At 29.2% G+C, this 12313-nt stretch overlaps 1 protein-coding gene across 1 annotated transcript in view; it reads right to left on the bottom strand.

The window, feature by feature from the left end:
- LOC122513113 (G protein-coupled receptor kinase 5) overlaps positions 1 to 12313 on the bottom strand; it is a 668663-nt gene that overhangs the window by 326973 nt on the left and 329377 nt on the right. The window lies entirely within an intron of this gene.

Genomic DNA, 12313 nt, shown 5'->3' with positions numbered 1-12313 from the left:
TTCACATTTTTAATGATATATCGAAGACGGATTAACCTTTTTTAATTTCCGAAGGCTTATTTTAAAGCTGAAATTCCAACGAAGATTTCTGTGATTTTAGAAAAATTTTATCTAAATTTTTCTAGATTTTTGAAAAAGTTGAAGTCAAGAGACAAAAATGAGAAAATTTGATAATTTTTTTTATTTCTTTCACACTCTACAACTTAAAAAATAATTAACGAAATCACTTCAAAGACGGCTTATTTTACGCAGAATTTAATCAGCTTTCTAACCGTATTTAAGTTTTTTTGTATCTTCTTTAATTTCCGAGATACGATTGAAAAAGTGATAGCATGTTTTTTCATAGAGTCGAATGTAATCGTCCTGATACTCGTGGACGGTAGTGTATATCCATGACATTCTTTCCTTTTCTGTCTGTACTTGTGATATACTTGTATATCACAAATACAGACTTTCTTCATCAGGAAAACAGTTCTGGCAAAATTCAGGGTCTCGGTAGCCCAGTATCGTTGACTGGTCAGGATGGGAAAGCGGGTCCGCAGCCATCGTCATCATGCAACCGTAGTTCTACAGTAGTGGACAAGTTGGCTACTACAGAATCTAATGTTACAAGGAAACTTCGGAAACATTTTAAATGTCAAATATATAAGATTAGTCATTTTCTTAATACCTATGAAACGAGGTGAATTTGTAATGTGATTATTAGAGCTGTGCAAAATAATTCGAACCGAACTGTTCGAATTTTTTCGCCTAATTGGAATGTCGAAAATTCGACATTCGAATTGCCTAGTTACTACAAAATTCGAACTGAACCGAGTTATGTTCGGTTTTGGAATTCTAAAATTCGACATTTCAGTCGCCTAGTTCAAATGTCGAATATTCGACATTCGAGTCAGTCCAGTTCGAATTTCGAAGAACCGACATTCGAGTTAGCCTAGTTCGAATGTCGAATATTCGACATTTCGGCGCCCCAAAACCAAACAAAACTTGGTTAGGTTCGAATTTAAGAAGTTAAATACTTAAACTACTCTAGTGATTATCCAATGTATAATTCGTAATCCTTGACCAGAAAAACTCTTGCATGTCAAATTTTGAGCTAATCCTATCAATTTTAAAAAGTTCTATCTACTATAGTAGGTCTTCTGTTATAAATTTTGAAAATCTGACTTTATATTTACAATCAGCAACCCCACAAACCCCCGAGTACCAGATTGCAGGTGAATCTGATGAAATTTAAGTTTTTGGTCCGCCATATTGGAGCCGCTAATTTTAATTTTTAAAAACTTACACCAGATTCGTAATCAGCGACCCAAAAAACCCCTAAGTACTAAATTTCAAGCGAATCGGATCAATTTTTTAAATATCCGCCATTTTAAGTCCGCCATATTGGGCCGCCATTTTGAATTTAAAGAATCTATTTAATTGGTATGTAAATTTAATTTCTAAATTGTAATACACGGTTATCATTTCAGAACTAGTTCACGTTGTTTCAATTGCTAACAAAATGTACCAAAAAAGGGACCACTTTGTCGATCCGTTGCAAAAGTTGTTTCTGTTTCAAAATGGAGGGGGCGGAAAAATTCAAAATTTTGATTTTTCATCTTAAGAGAATACTGAACTAAAAACAACTCTCATCTGAATAACTTTCCAGAAGAACTAGAGGAATTCGCATTACAATTTTTAATTTCGTTTTTTTAGAAATGAAAATTTTGATATTTCCTAAGATTCTTCACAATAAAGTTTCTTAAAAAATTTTTTTATGTCTACTTTATCTTTTCTTGCTTCAAATAACTCAATGAAATAACATCTAACCATTAACTTCGCAAAAAATTAGGTTTACTAATTAAAAACCCAATTTCAGAAAAGGGACCACTTTGTCGGATGTCCGTTATTTTTTCATTGTTTCAAAATGGAGGGGGAGATTCGAAACCTATTAATTTTTCATCTTAAAGGAGTACTAGACTTAAAACAATTCTTATCTGAATAACTTCCTAAAAGAACCGAAGATATTCGCATTACAATCTTTGATTTCGATTTTCTCGAAATCAGGTTTTTGACAATCTAAACTTTGAAATTCTGTAACTCATAGAATTTTTCACCAAAAAATTTCTAAGACGACTCAAAAATTTCCAAATTCTGCAAGGAATTCGCTCATAGGGCAAGTCCGGGGAAAATGGCCAATTCAAATATTTTACAGAATTTGTAAAAAAAATATCACTTATTATTAGTTATTCTTCAACCTTTTGAGACTAATAATAAATGTAAAAAATAACTTGTTGAAAAATAATAAAATTGTAAGTAGAATCCTTCTTCATTTTTTTTGCATGCCCGTGTAGAAATTTAACCATGACCCAAATCGGGGCCAGATCTTTTGATCATTGTGTAGGCCATAACATGGCAATTTCAACACGGGTGGTCTCAAAAAAATTTGAGAAATTCAGATTTCTTATTGTTATATTTATATTTTTTAAGGTAATTTTTAATTTTAAATTTCATTGAGTAGTACATAGCCTATGCTTTGATATAAACAAAAAATTAAGGGAGAAATTATTTTATTTATTTAATATTTTGATGTTTATTTCTGTCATGTATTATTGGGTAAGATGGCCATAAGTGACTTTCATTTTAATTTTTTTATGTTAATTTTAGATATTCAAGAAATATTACAGAAAAACAAATTAAAAATGTCTGAGAACAAAATAATTGATCTAATTGACACCAGAGATGAAGATCTATTAGTAGGTTGTGCCGAAAGTTACAACCAAACGACATTGATTGAGGATAGTATTCGACACTTTTGGCTACATGAAAACTGCACTTAATTGCATTAAAAATGTTCAAAATGCGACCAGAAAAAGAGGAAAGTAATGTGAACGATTAAAAATGAAGTTTAAGCTAAAAGCCCAAAATTATAAGTATTGACCATCTCTCCCGCACACATGTGGCCATCTCACCCGGGCATTCCGGGAGAGATGTCACTTTTTGAAAAATGTAAATTTTAAGATTGTTTTTATGAAAATATTTTATTTTTCGTCATTTGAAAGTTAAGTGTTCAATGTTTAATTATCAATAAAATTTAAGACAAGAAATGCTTTTTTATAATTTTTACAATCCTTTAAAAAAACTATATGGCCAGCTCTCCCGGACTTACCCTATAGATATGCAATAGTGCGGACGTCCACATATACAGTTAACAGTGAGAAATTTTACCTTTCTATGCAACAATAGACAAATGCAATATAAAAAAATAACAATAAAACAAATACAATATTATAAAATATTAAAGAAAAAATATAAGAGAATAGGAAAAATTAAATTCTTTAATGCGTCTTATTTTTTTTTTTTTTTGATCAATAAAAATTCGCAAGGTGATTTTTTAATTTTTTCTATTTTACTCTCTGTCAAGTGCTTAATGCATTAAAAATTGTTTACCTCATTAGATTTTACGAGAATGATGCGAATCGTTTAAGGAGTGTAATCTACTGAAGTCTATTATGAAGGTAATCTCGTTCAATGTGTTCAAACGCGTGAAAAAAATATAGTTCAGTAGAAAAAATAGTTAAAAAAAATTTTTTTAATCTTACGCTTCGACGACCATATTATTTTAAAATTTATTTTACTCTCTTGTATATCATTTAAAAAAGATTCTTTCCTCCTTTTATACTTTGAATAAAAAGACAATTTTAATCAGTTTCTGAACTTTTTTGCTTTTATTTTCGAATGTCAAACTTTTTGTTATTTTCTCTTTTCTTAAATTAATATTTTCTACTTTCAATATGAATGAAAATAATAAAATACTATTATTATTGTTTATATTATTATTTTTATTAATGATTAAATATATGTGGACGTCCACGTGAAAAGGGCCCATTTTGGCACTATTAGAGTTATCTATATGGGCGTATTCCTGGCAAAATTTGGAAAATTTTGAGTGGTCTTAGAACTTTTTTGGTTAAAAATTCGCTGAGTTAAGGAATTTCAAAGTTTAGAACGCCAAAAACGTCATTTTGAGAAAAACGAAATTAAAGATTGCGATACCAACTAATTGTTGTATCTCTGGTTCTTCTTGGAAGTTATTCAGATAAGAATTGTTTCCAGTGCAGGGCACCTTGAAGATAAAAAACCAACAGGTTTTAAATTTTTAAAACCATCCCCCCTCTTCATTTTCAAAAATTTCGTACTTAAGTACTAAAAATCGACAATATGGGCCCTTTTCTAAAAAGGAGAATTTTTCTATTAAAAAACCATGTTTTACAAGATTATTGATTAGGTACAATTTTATTGTGTAATTTGAAGAAAAATAATATATATTAAACTTATTACAAATTTTTTTATCAGTCTCTATTATGGAAAAAATGACGCAATATCCAAATTTTCATTTCGACAATTACGAAAAAAAGACATTAACATCAATATCTCTGGTTCTTTTGGGAAGTTATTCAGATAAGAATTTTTTACAGTTCAGGGTACCTAAAAGATACTAAACCAATAGGTTTTAAATTTTTAAAACCATCCCCCCCCCTCTTAATTTTGAAAATACGAAAAACCGACAATATGGGCCCTTTTCTAAAAAGGAGAATTTTTCTATTAAAAAACCATTTTTTTACAAGATTAATGATTAGGTACAATTTTATTGTGTCATTTGAAGAAAAAGAATAGATATTACACTTATTAAAAATTTTTTGACAGTCTCTATTATGAAAAAATTGACGCAATATCAAAATTTTCATTTCGAAAATTACAAAAAAAAAGATTCTAACATCAATATTTCTGGTTCTTCTCGGAAGTTATTCAGATAAGAATTGTTTACAGTCCAGGACACCTTATAGATGAAAAATCAAGAGGTTTTAAATTTTTCAACACCTCCATTTTTAAAATTCGGATTACTTTTGCAAATGACCGACAAAATGGACCCTTTTCATTTTTCTAAAGAACCAATGAAATTAAACAGTTAAATTATTGATAAATTAATGAAAACCGCATGATTCGACTTGTCAAAACATGTGGATTGATAATAAAAAATAAAAAAAAAATTAAGATTTTGCTCCAAAATTACTAAATTGCGATTATCTCGAAAACTGGAACCGACAATATGGGCCCTTTTCATGTGGACGTCCACATATATTAACATAAATAATTTGACTTTAAAAAATCATGTGCTAAAATAATTTCGTGTATGTATACAATTCTTTTAATATTCCCTGTATGTTGTGTTATTACACATTTTGTCATTAACTAAAATAAATATACAAACATTATCTTGAGGGTGTTAAACTGAATACAGTAGATTATGAGAAAAAATGTAAAAAAAAACGTGAAAAAAAGAAAAACGAAGGAAAAATGTACGCGTGGCCGAGAGAGCTATTTTCATAAGATTAACAAGAATATAAAGGAAAGTGAGAAAAAAGTATTACAGAATAGGGAAAAAAAAAGAAAAATTAAAAGTTGTAATTAAAGTTGTAAGAAGAGATTTAAAGAAAAAAAGCAAAAGAAACAATTTCAAAAAAATTACTCAAATTTAATAGTTAAAAGTAGGTGACAATTTATTTACATATAGCCATAAGGGACAACTCGTGGACTTGAACTATGCCCTCAATAATTTCCTCTATGCTGTCAAATTCTCGACTATGGTAAATTGAACTTTCTATAGTTATACGAGTTTCGTTCAAAATAATAAGCCAAAGTTATCCAAGAACGTCAAAATTAATTTCAAATATTAAATTTCAACACTCCTGTCAATTGTGTTACACGTTCAAATTGTCGGTTTTTATAATAATTAAAAATTCTTGTAAAGAAGTAAAATATAATCATAATTATGAAAGAGCTTGTCCCATAAATTCTTTAAATGAATAAAAAATTATTAATTAATAATTAAAATGTCAAGTCTGTCAAAGTACCGTTAACAATAAATAAATAAAAAATTTATAATAAATATAATAACGATAATAAAATTGGATAATAATCTATAATCTATAATAATATTCCGGTAATCTGTTCGCAGTTTGATGTTAGTTGTTGATTGTTTTTCTGTCTCCTAACTTTTTTAATAATTTTTCTTTTTAAACATTTTTAACCTTAAAATTAACCCCTTAAGTCCCATAAAGAAACCAGCCATTGTATTAAAAAACTAACAATTGGATTCATAGGCAAATGGAAAAAAGATATACCTGTTTTTTTGTTTTTAATTTCCAATTGTTTAACAACAATTGTTTAAAAAAATTAATAAAAATTAAAAATTTTTTGAAAACTTAACGCCAATCGATTCTACGTGGAAAAATAAGAATGTTTTGTATAAGTCATTTTTTTCTCTAAGTCGTATTTTGTTTATAAAATTGTTATAAACAAATTAAGCTGGGTAAAGGGTGTTTCAAACCAAGCATAAATAAATGGATTTTATGTAAAACTAACAATTGAATTCGTAGGCAAAATATTACATAATTTTTTAATTTGTTTATAACAAAAAATAATTTTCAATTTTTAATTTTTTTTTATTTTTAAACAAAATTTTTAACGTCAAAAATTATTATTATACCCCATGCAACGATCCCAGTAGTTACTTTTTTGATATCTGCGTTTACGTGCCCATGGGCTGGAACGAGTATATATGCATGCTAATTGTTTATAACATTTTTATAACAATAGGTATTTTTTAAAAAGTTATGTAATATATGTTCTCGTAGTAGATTTTCGCGTAAAATCGAATGGTGCTATTAGTTTTTTTTTTAAAAATTAATTTTTCTTAATTTGTTTATAACAAATTGTTTAAAAAAAAAAGTTTTAACAAAATTTTTAACGTCAAAAATTAGTATTAGACCCTATGCCAGGATCCCAATAGTCACTTATTCAATATCTGTGTTCCTGTGCCCATGGGCATTAATGGGTTAAATTGATTACACATTTATCACATACACTCCACACTAAATACAACATTATACATACATTTTAAAATATTTAACGCTCGCGGGGATCGAACTCGCAACCTAACGCACTACAGTCTTACACGCAAATGGATTTTATAAACTACAACTTTGAAAAATAAATGTCTATTAATTTAAAATGACAAATAAGTAATATTTACCAACGTATAATAATATAATGTAAAATTATTTTAATGTTATTAAAATAATTAATTTCTCTAATTTAAAAAATATTTATCAGGTGATGCATAACGATACGAGATTTTCAATTATCTCACTTCATATTGATAGTTTTCAAAAAATGTTAAAAAAGTAAATATCGTTCATTCATTTGTTTTTATGTATATCGTATTAATTTTTTATTTAGGTTCATTTAAAAAATATATGTCCTCTCCTAGTTTAATAATTAACTTTCTTAAATTGTTATAAACATTATTAATTAACAAATAGTTAACTTTTGTTCCTCTTCACCAAAATTTTTTTTTACGTTTACTTTTTTATTTAGGCTCATTTAAAAAATATAAGAATGTAAGTATAACTACTTATTTTAAATAGGCTGTGACATTAAAATATGTACTTATACTTATATTCTTATATTATTTTAATGAACCTAAATGAAAAACTAAACTTAGAAAATAAAGTCTTTGGTGGAGAGGAACAAAAGTTAACTATTTGTTAATTAATAATGTTTATAACAATATAAATAAGTTATTTTTTAAACAAGGAGAACATATATTATTTAAATGAACCTAAATAAAAAAGTAAACGTGGAAAAAAAAATTTTAGTTAAGAGGAATTAAAGATAACTATTTATTAATAAATATTGTTTATAACAATTTAAATAAATTACTTTTTAAACAAAAAGGACATATATATTTTTGAATTATACTTAAATAAATTTAAAAGAAAACGTGGAAATAAAACCATTTTTAGTGAAGAGAAATCGATAAGTTATCTATATTATATTTGTTACACGGAAAAAAATTAATCTCTAAACTTGAAATAATATTAATTTGAAGTCCAATGAAATATAAATGTATCTAAATTAAACATTATAGTCACAATTACTGTGATAAGTTGTGTTTGATTCTGTCAAACTTTATACCAGAAAACGCCATAAATTCACATCTCTGATTTAGAGATTTGTTAATTTCACAACTTTTTTTATATGAATTAGGTACATTGTGTTTTAAGTTAATCAGTGACAAAAAAGATTTAAACCATTTTAATTAATTAAGTATTAATTTTATTTTTAAATATCCAAATAAAAGCGAAGGTCTGTGAAGGAAGGTCTGTAAAATTTGTAGGTTACAATTATCGCCCGACAAAATACGACACTGACTGATTTAAATGATGTGAAATAGGTAAATAAACATTTTTCAACCACTTTTTCTCTAAACACAGACACTTTTTACAAAATAGGCCAACATACAATGGGTAAGAATCTTCTTAATAACCTAAATTCAAAAGATTGTTTAAATTCATGCAGAAACGCGGTTGTCAAGCGGTTGTAAAATGTAAAATTGAAAATGATTGGAAAGTAATGTAATGACAGACAACAAGAAGCGGATTACTGCCAGTCGCCAGAAGAGGGCAGAAGCATGCAGAGAGCACAATGGTCCAGCTGTTATATTCTTAGCATTACATCACTTTCCAATTTCACATTTTACAACCGCGTTTCTGCATGAATTTAAACCATCTTTTGAATTTAGGTAATTAAGAAGATTCCTACTCGTTGTATGTTGGCCTATTTTGTAAATAGTGTCTGTGTTTAGAGAAAAAGTGGTTGAAAAATGTTTATTTACCTATTTCACGTCATTTAAATCAGTCAGTGTCGTATTTTGTCGGGCGATAATTGTAACCTACAAATTTTACAGACCTTCCAACGCCGTTAAAACAAAAAAATGAAATAAAAATATAAAATTCGTATTGTGTTTTGAAAATATTCAACTACTTTTTTATACTTGTCAATGTATAGTTCATACAGGGAAAACAATATAAATATTTTGTGAATAATTCTCACTTTAAATTGTGATAAATTATAAATTCTTATTACATCGAGTTATTACAAAAATAAGAATTATATAAATATACGACTAAAATTTTTAATATTGTTTATTCAAATAATATATTAGATTTGAATTTATTCAAGTAAGTTGATAGTTTAGAACATATGTTCCATATGTCATAAAATTTGAGATTCCTAATATCATTTTTAGGCATAAGAAATACGTGTTCTTCACAATACTAATATTCGGATTAGATATAATACCAAATTTCAGTTTTAGTGATCTGCTTACATCTTACGTCCGATTCCAGTGATAGGTTATGCCTAAATCTCAGATTTAATCTCTAATTTAGAGATTAATTTTTTTCCGTGCAATTTAATGATTTCTCTTTCTCACATTTAGCGAATGAAATTTGCAAAAATAGGTTATTTGCCAGGTGAACTTTAAAATAATTTTTTATTTAATATTTCTTAATAATAATTTGTTTCTATCAATTTATAATAATAAAATAATTCATTCATAATAAATTCTAATAATTTTTTTACGTTTTCATAGTAAATTAAGTGTTTTCTTTAATATTTTCTAATAGACAGTTTTTACGACTTTATATACTTTGGATGCTTATTTTACAATAAATATAAAAAATATTTAAAAAATTCTTTTTGTTCGATGATCCTAATATCTTTAAAATCATTCCTGCAAAATATTATAATTTTTTAAAATTAGTCGGCAAAGACTTTAGTCGAAATATAATGGAAAGACTCATATATATAATATTTATTATAGATTGTAATTTATAATTTAATTTAAATAATCATAAATTACTAAATGTTTTGAAATTACTACAAAAAATTTTTACTTAAAAAAATAAAACTTTACTGTAGAACGTTATTTTAATTTATTTATCCAAAGTTGATAATAAAGGCAGAAAAATATTTGACTTTATAATTTTTTAATATTCGCGGTCTCACCGATGCGCATGTGCGCAGGGTGCGCAGCCAATTTTCCCAATATGGCCGAAAATGTGCTGCTTTACCTCCGAGTACGGTGTGGACTCGGTGGAGAGGCGGCTTGTTACTTATGTTTCAGATAGATCATGGCTGTATGTACAAGGCTTTAGTCCACAGTACGTTGCCAATGTGTCGTGAGTTGTGTTCAACCCATGACTATAATAAGAAGAAGAAGAAGAAGGCCGAAAATGTACTTGTTGATGTCCGTCTCGAGTCACATGACGTCCAGTTTCGCTCTGAGCATGTGTTTTTATCGTTGGGTGAATGTCGTGATTGTTTGCTATTTATAAAAAATGCGTGTGCGAATAACAGTTTTGTTTCTTTTATGTTTTATAAATATTTGTTTTGGTTTAAACTCGTTTTTAAATTGAAAAATTAAAAAATATAACGGTCATATCGAACAAGAGCATTTAAAGTTGATTTGCTGCGAATAGAAAGGCTCTTAGACGCTGTCCAAATTGTTAATTTATTATATTATACAGTTGACTTTTGTTGAAAAGTTTATATTTATTACGAATTATTATCTCAGCTAATGTTTATTATAGGTTATTTAGGAGGTTATGTATGTTCAAGACTAAAGAGATAAATGTTCAGTATTAATGCCAAATAAAAAATTTTGATGATATATTTTTAAATTTAACCTTAGCTTTTTGTATTTAATTTTTTACAATATATTTATCATAAATAATCCTTAAAAAACGCACGAGAGTCGCATTTCACTCTCATGCATCATGCACCTTTATGACATGCGAACGTAATGCGTCTCATATGAGGACGCATCTGTCTGCATCAGTGAAGGCACGAGTGACGGTTGGGCCGACCATCAAAAAGTAGGTTTTTCAACTTTGGCGGCCAAAGTTCACTCGACCGTTGGTCCAACTGTGGCTGACGGTTGGGCCGACCATCAAAAAGTAGGTTTTTCAACTTTAGCGGCCACAGTTCACCCGATCGTTGGCCCAACTGTGGCCGACAGTGTGGCGGATAATCAGTTCCCAGGTTTAAATCCCCGTACAGGATCCTTAAAGGATCCTCTCGGGATCTTGTGCAGGTCCTGTGCAGGATCCCCACCGGATCCCGTGTACCCGTCCTGTACAGGATCCCGACCGGATCCCGTGCAGGAAATTGGAACAGGGTTCCTGTGCAGGTTCCGATGCAGGAACCTTAGCTATCAAAGGTTCCTATAAAGGTTCCTGTACAGAAACACTTGCAGGATCATGTACAGGAAACTTTTTAATTTTTTTAATTTTTATATGTTAAGCAACATTTGACATACATAGACTTCATATTTCAATACGTTAGGCTCGTATAACAATGTTGGACAGAAAAATGTATTGCGCATTCGAGAAACTCATAGAAAACTACTGCGCAGGAGTTAAAAATATAAATAAATTAATTGAGGAAACTGTGTAGGATCCTTTACGGGTTCCTTACGGGATCCTTTATACTTAAGTACCTGCAGTTTACAAAACTGCAAAGGTTCCTGTACATGATCCTGCAAGTGTTCCTGTACAGGAACCTTTACATGAACCTTTGATAGCTAAGGTTCCTGCATCGGAACCTGCACAGGAACCTTGTCCCAATTTCCTGCACGGGATCCTGTACGGGGATTTTAACCTGGGTTCTCACGGTCGGCATTCATAGTTGGCCCGACTTTGGAAGAAACTTTCAACCAAAGTCGGGCCACCTTTGGGTGCCGAAACTTTGGCTGCCACAGTTGGCCCGACGTCCCAACTGTGGCGGCCGACCGAAATTCGCACCTGAGCATTCACAAAACCCGTAATATTAAAAATAGCGCAATTCCATTAACACCATCCTCTTCAGCACTAAATTTTCCATTGTAAATCACTTTACAAGAATTTCATTCGTGTAACTTTATTAACTAAAATCACAAAAATAACTCTTAGAAAAGTTACATCCAAAAAGTCTGTTTTCATAAATGATATTGTCATTGCTAAACTGCTGCAGCAATAATGTCCATCTGTTAGCAACTAAAGTAACGTAGCATAAGCAGTCTACATTATCAATAGCGCACGATTTGAAAAAATTATGCAGAAATAAGAAGCAATTGGCTGCCTCACCCCGTTCTACTCTACCAATAATGACATACAATAATTAAAAAAATATTTTCCATAATTAATTCTTGAAAAATTTACTTTGGACGAACAAAAGAAAAAAAAAATTGGATGATCAAACTTGAAAATATTATTAAATAATGAAGGTGGCCCACAATTCCCCAATCTCCCCTATATAGAAAATAGAAGTTGATCGAATAGCCGTAGTCGTTAAAGCGTCTTAAATTGGGTTCTGCGTTTGGGGTTCGATCCTCAATAGGGTTCAAAATTTATTTCAACTTTTAGAACGTAGACAATCAAATTAT

Source organism: Leptopilina heterotoma, unplaced genomic scaffold (genome assembly GCF_015476425.1).
Source record: "Leptopilina heterotoma isolate Lh14 unplaced genomic scaffold, ASM1547642v1 Lhet_134, whole genome shotgun sequence".
In the NCBI taxonomy this organism is placed as follows: Eukaryota; Metazoa; Arthropoda; class Insecta; order Hymenoptera; family Figitidae; genus Leptopilina; species Leptopilina heterotoma.
This window is presented reverse-complemented; position numbering and strand designations above follow the sequence as displayed.